The sequence below is a fragment of the Oncorhynchus nerka genome, linkage group LG15, assembly GCF_034236695.1.
Source record: "Oncorhynchus nerka isolate Pitt River linkage group LG15, Oner_Uvic_2.0, whole genome shotgun sequence".
Taxonomy (NCBI): Eukaryota; Metazoa; Chordata; class Actinopteri; order Salmoniformes; family Salmonidae; genus Oncorhynchus; species Oncorhynchus nerka.
This window is the reverse complement of record NC_088410.1, coordinates 27,318,346-27,324,143: the sequence shown is the minus strand read 5'-3', so window position 1 is coordinate 27,324,143 and position 5,798 is coordinate 27,318,346. Positions and strand designations below refer to the sequence as shown.

The following is a 5,798-nucleotide window of genomic DNA, read 5'->3' as shown; positions in this document are numbered from 1 at the left end:
TACGTGTTATTTTGCCCAATGAAACGTGAATGCGTCTCCCCCTTAGCGAATAACATTGGACAGCTAGCGGCCGATTAAATGTTTGACAAGTGCACGCGCCAATTCTATGTCAGACATTGTCCAATCACATTCTTTGTCAGGAGAACAAGGGCGGGTTAACACAAGGCGTTACAAGACAAGGTGCGGTCACAAAGTATCCAGAATTATATATTTTTTTAAATTTTATTTTTATTTTTAATTAATAACAAATCAATACATAAAGCACATGAGGGAACACAAGCATACATAGATTACAAACAATAGACAATCGAGCTAGGGGGTACAATATCACATTACAATTACACAAGGACCTTAAGGGACATGCATATACTTACAATCCAGAATTATATCGTTCTAGCAATAAACCAAACAAGTGGTCAAGACTACGAACAACGTGTCTTTGTCCCCAATATATATTTTTTTCCATCTGAGTATAGCTCAAGGCATTGGCCCAGAGTTTGTTGCAGAATTTGTCTGTTCCAAACATTTCGTGACATTTAGCCTTATTGGCATGAAAAACAAAAATAATTTTGAAATATTTCCTGACATTTAGCCTATCGGCATGAAAAACAAAAATAATTTTGAAAACTAGTGAGGAAATTCCAGCCTTGGAAATATTCTAGAGGTGGACGACAAGGCCTTTTAAACAAACAAAGTGGATGCTGTTGTATCTGCAAAAGGTCACCAGGTGGCAGAAATGGTAAAACCCTAAGCCTACAATAGTTTGAGAATAGATATAGGAGAGACACTTCAGAACAAACCTCCTTTTTGATATTATTTAGGGACTATCTGTTGTTCCATGTAGTGAATCTGTTATTCAATGCGCTTGTATAGGCTAATAGCAGTAAGGCTCAAAATATTTTTTTATTAAATTATTTAGAAATATATTTTGGGGATAATTCAAGGGTTCTTAAAATTCCAAATCAAATAGCTAAATGTTCCTTGGTATGACCTTCTTAAAACAATTCCATATAGCTCAGTAGAACAAAATAGAGAATACCAATAGTTGGTTATATCCCAACCTGGCAGGGTTTAAACTTGACCTGAACTTGAACCCCAGTAAAGAAGGGAAAATGGCTAGGGACTAAACATATCCATGCTTACATGCTCTAGCAAAACTGTCTAGTGGTCCTGGCTGCTGCCAGCAGTTATTTATAAAGCTACATGGTGACTGAAGAGAGAGAAAGATAGGAGAGGAGAATGCTACATGGTGACTGAAGAGAGAGAAAGATAGGAGAGGAGAAAGAGATGGGGATAATGGCAAAAAGGGACAGAGAGGTGTGAGATAAAGAAGAGAGAGAGAGGAAGGAAGGAAGGAAGGAAGATAGATAGTGAAAGATTGTGACAATGTATAGCCTATTCATGGACATATATGAGAGTCACAGTCCTGTTTGGCCTTAGGTTCAAAAGTTTCTGTCATTGCAGTGTAACAACTGCTTTTCTCATTTGCTGACTTTTGGTAGCATTTGTCTTTGACCATGCCAATAATGTATTTTTAAAGGACAGATGCTCTTTCGCCCTGTTCAAAACAATGAGTGTGTCATAAAGAAAGCAATGCTGTCGGCATCACACCACTGCTATTGTCGTATACTAAGGGTCATAGGATTGAGTCAAATGGCATTTCTTACACATTATGAACAATTGAGAGATTTATGTATGTTAGTTCATAAGAAAAGAAGGTTCCAAAATCAAGATTTCCAAGTCAATCAAATTCTGAATAGAAATGATTTCCAAGTTGGTATGCTGATGCTCTATTGCTACAGTTCATCAGAACTCTAAACCGTTTACAGGCTCGGCTTAGTATGACAATTTAATATGAGACAATAGAATTCACAATGCAGTGAGGGACAGAAAGGAATCTAACTGGTATGGTATCATAATTTGGTAACCTAACGGGAGGGCGGGCTAGAAGGTTTAGAGGTGGAGTTAACTTGGAGAGAGAGATTGATGGTTGGTCTGGGATGAGTGCGTGAGAGGGAGGAGGAGGTATAAAAGGTATGGTTTGGGGATGGGTTTGACTATAAAGTATTTTGGAGTTTGAAATATTGACACGGGACATTTACCTGCTTTACTGGTACAGTATCAATGCTTCTATGTCACGCTTTAAACCAGGGCTGCCCAACCCTCTTCCTGTAGGTTTTCAGTCCTACCCTAATCTATCTGATTCAGCTAGTTGAGGTCTTGTTGAGCAGCTAATTAGTAGAATCAGGTGTGTTAAATTAGGGTTGGACTGAAAACCCACAGGATGGTAGATCTCCAAGAAGCTGATTGGGTAGCCCTGCTTTAGAAATACATTTTTGGATCAAATGTTTATTCACTTTAAAAAACAATGTTTATCATTTTTACCTAGCATTAGTGGCTGCAAAAGCACATCACATTAGTAATCATGAGTGAGAGTTTGGGTGAGCTGATATTGTAACCCAAAATGTATTTCAGTAAACTACTTGAACTGTATGACATCTAATCCTGTCATCAGCTTGACTGTCAGTGTCCTTCGACGAGAAACCATCACATACATGCACACAGAAAGCCCATAGTCCAGAGCTTTCAACCTATACTCTGGACCTCGAAGCCAGTTCCACTGCGTTTGTTCATTGTTCCCCTCTAATCAGGGACTGATTTAGACCTGGAACACCAGGTTCGTGCAATTAATTATATGGTAGAACAGAACCAGCAGGCTCCGGACCTTGTAGGGTAAGTGTTGAATACCCCTGGTCTAGAGGCTATGCAAAGCCAACGCAACAGGTGGACTTCTGGTGCACTGATGCTGGAACATGTGTCCTGACAGAACAAGTCTGCTGCCTCCACATCATGCTATCTTGTTCAGAGTAGAAAATAAAATGTTGTTGGTCGGATACACATATTTAGCAGATGTTATTGCGGGTGTAGCAAAATGCTTGTGTTCCTAGCTCCAACAGCGCATTAATATCTAACAATTGGCTAGTGAAGACCATGTGGGGGAGCTGATGGGGCTGTATTTTATGGCTTTTGACCTATGGGTATAGAATCCTATGAGGACATGGTCAATTAAAAGCTATTGGGAAATGACCTTTGGCTTAATTACTACTCTGTTGCCTTTGAAAAGATAACATTTAATAGACTAACATCTGGATTTAATATTTTATTAGTATTGGCAAGTTCAACTATCAATGTTGCATGCCATGTGTAATCTAACGCAGTAGACAAACCAAACTAATGTAACATCCACGTTTTCTAGAGTGCTTTGGTTTCACTGAGGTGGTGCTGCTGACTCACTGACTAATGTCTTCAGTTACTTCAACTCTCCCCTGCTACCCACCTAACACTTACCACCTCTAACAATGCATGCAATCCGTAGCTACCCTCTCCCCTCCACTAGGATTTATGGCTGACCGTTTCTATAGCGTTTTGCTGAGTAGACTTGCCATATGTTAGATTAGATAAATGCATTACTGAATTAGTGTTAATGTAAATTAAAACCACAATTCTGTCTTTTTGGCTGCTTTATTGGTCCTGTTCAATCTGATATTAATTTGTTCCTCTACTAGACCAGCTTCAGTCTGTCTTACTAACCCACTGACTGCTTGGCACAGAAAATATTAGCTTTCCTATTGTACGCGTTTGTAACAGGGCTGGAGGTCAATTCAAATTGAAGGTCAATTAGATTTTTTTAAAACACATTGGGAATAAATAGCTTTTGTAACGTGTACGTTAATAATCGGGAAGCAAGTACAGGCAGCGAATTTTTTTAAATAAACGAAAATGGAACGAAACATGAGTAGCGTACAGACATGAAACTGAAACAACGCCTGGGGAAAGAACCGACGGGAGTGACAGATATAGGGGAGATAATCAGGAAGGCGATGGAGTCCAGGTGAGTCATGAGGCGCAGGTGAACGTAACGATGGTAGCAGCAGGTGTGCGTAATAATGAATAAACTGGCGACAACGAGCGCGAGTAAACCTGAGTGACACGTCTGAAAATGGATGCCGTTTTATTTAGTTAAGACCCAAGCCCTGATTTGTACTGTATGTCATGTCACTCCTTAGTCTCCTGTCTGTCTTCCTCAGGTCATGGATAACTTTGACATGGTTCTGAAGTGCTGGGGGCCAGTGGAGGCTGACTACAACAAACACGGAGGACTGGTTCTGAGCCGGTCAGTGGACAATATTGTTCTGTAGTTTGCTTTGGCCCAGGTTGTTACGTTTTTCTTACTGATGCAGCAGACACATCAGCAAGATGCACGAAATGCCATGGACCAGAGCCAGACTTTACGGAGTTGGCTAAGCGATTGACTGGAGAATGGTTCTGGCCATTAACTACTAGACTGTTGTGTTGACTGTAATACTAAGAAATGGGTTGATGCCAATGTGTAGATATAGCAATCAGGAATGAGTTTTTTTTATTTAATGCTGTCTGTGTACTGTAGAGGCTCACAGAACTCTCCTTACAAATCTCTCTTCCTCTCTCGCCTTTCCTCTAGTCTGTTTGCAGAGCACCCAGACACCCTGAAGTTGTTCCCTAAGTTCGCAGGCATCGCCGCGGGCGACCTGTCAGGGAACGCAGCAGTAGCTGCCCACGGGGCCACTGTGCTTAAGAAGCTGGGTGAGCTGCTGAAAGCTAAAGGTGACCACGCTGCCATCAAGCTCCTGGCAACCACCCACGCCACCAAGCACAAGATTGCCCTCAACAACTTCACGGTGAGGATGAATGATTCCAGTCTCCCTCCCTCCCTCTATCTGAAACTGTGCTTTCCCCTTATTCATACATTTGTTGCATTCACTCCAGTTTTACCATGACACTGTCATGCTTAGTTTACTAAAATGCTGAGTGAGAAATTTCCTTTAGTGCTTTTATTCAGTATGAAGTTAAACAACATCTCTTGCTGCTCCCCAGCTCATCACTGAGATCATCTGTAAAGTGATGGGTGAGGAGGCAGGGCTGGACGGGGCAGGACAGGAAGCTCTGAGGCAGGTGATGGGTGTGATCATAGGAAGGGACAGAGCTGACACATCGATGTCACCTACAAGGAGCTGGGCTTTGCTGGCTAAATGGTTTACCTCAATGACGCTGGTTTGCTTGTGACTTCCAGAAAAACTTACTGGAAAAGTGTGAGGCAAAGCATTTCTGCAAATTCTACATTTCTCTATACAGTATATTGCCTTAATCTACCCTTTCATTGTAGTTTGCTTACTGAATGTAAGCTGTTCCTCTTTTCACTAAACCAATAAATGTTCCATCAGCTGCAAATGACTGTTTAAAGTGTCTCTTCTGCCTTTCATCTCTTTGCCTAATTTCAAACATTCACCCAGTGACATGGACAGATGTATTTTCTGAGGTGGAGGATACAAGTTTTTTTCTCATACCTGTTCTATATAGTAAGGTTGATTTGCTATTGTACACATTGACAGTTAAAAGCTGAATTGTGGTTTAAGGATAAAATGTGGTTAGGTCTGATTAGGACAGAAGGAAGGGTTGAAGTTAAGTCTGCGCTGTGACAAACCTGTTTTGCCTCTATTCTGGTAGTCACCTCTACAGCCCTCTACCTTGGATGACTGTCCGGTTTCTGTTCCAGTGCAGGTCAGCAAGCGGTCAGTCAGCAGTCTATCCCCTCCCTCCTTGACTGAAACGCATGCATGATCTCTCTTGCACTCAACACACCTAAGTGCTACATACACACAATCCCCACCACCCTGTTTCTTTGGACATTTCCCTGGCTCGGTCCTTTGCCATTCCTGCAGTCTTATCGGTCAGTGTGGACGTGACTCACTCCACAGAGC

At 41.5% G+C, this 5,798-nt stretch overlaps 1 pseudogene; it reads left to right on the top strand.

Moving 5' to 3' along the window:
* Positions 1-2,039: 2,039 nt before the first annotated feature.
* On the top strand, positions 2,040-5,268 carry LOC115141410 (myoglobin-like; annotated as a pseudogene).
* Positions 5,269-5,798: the final 530 nt, after the last annotated feature.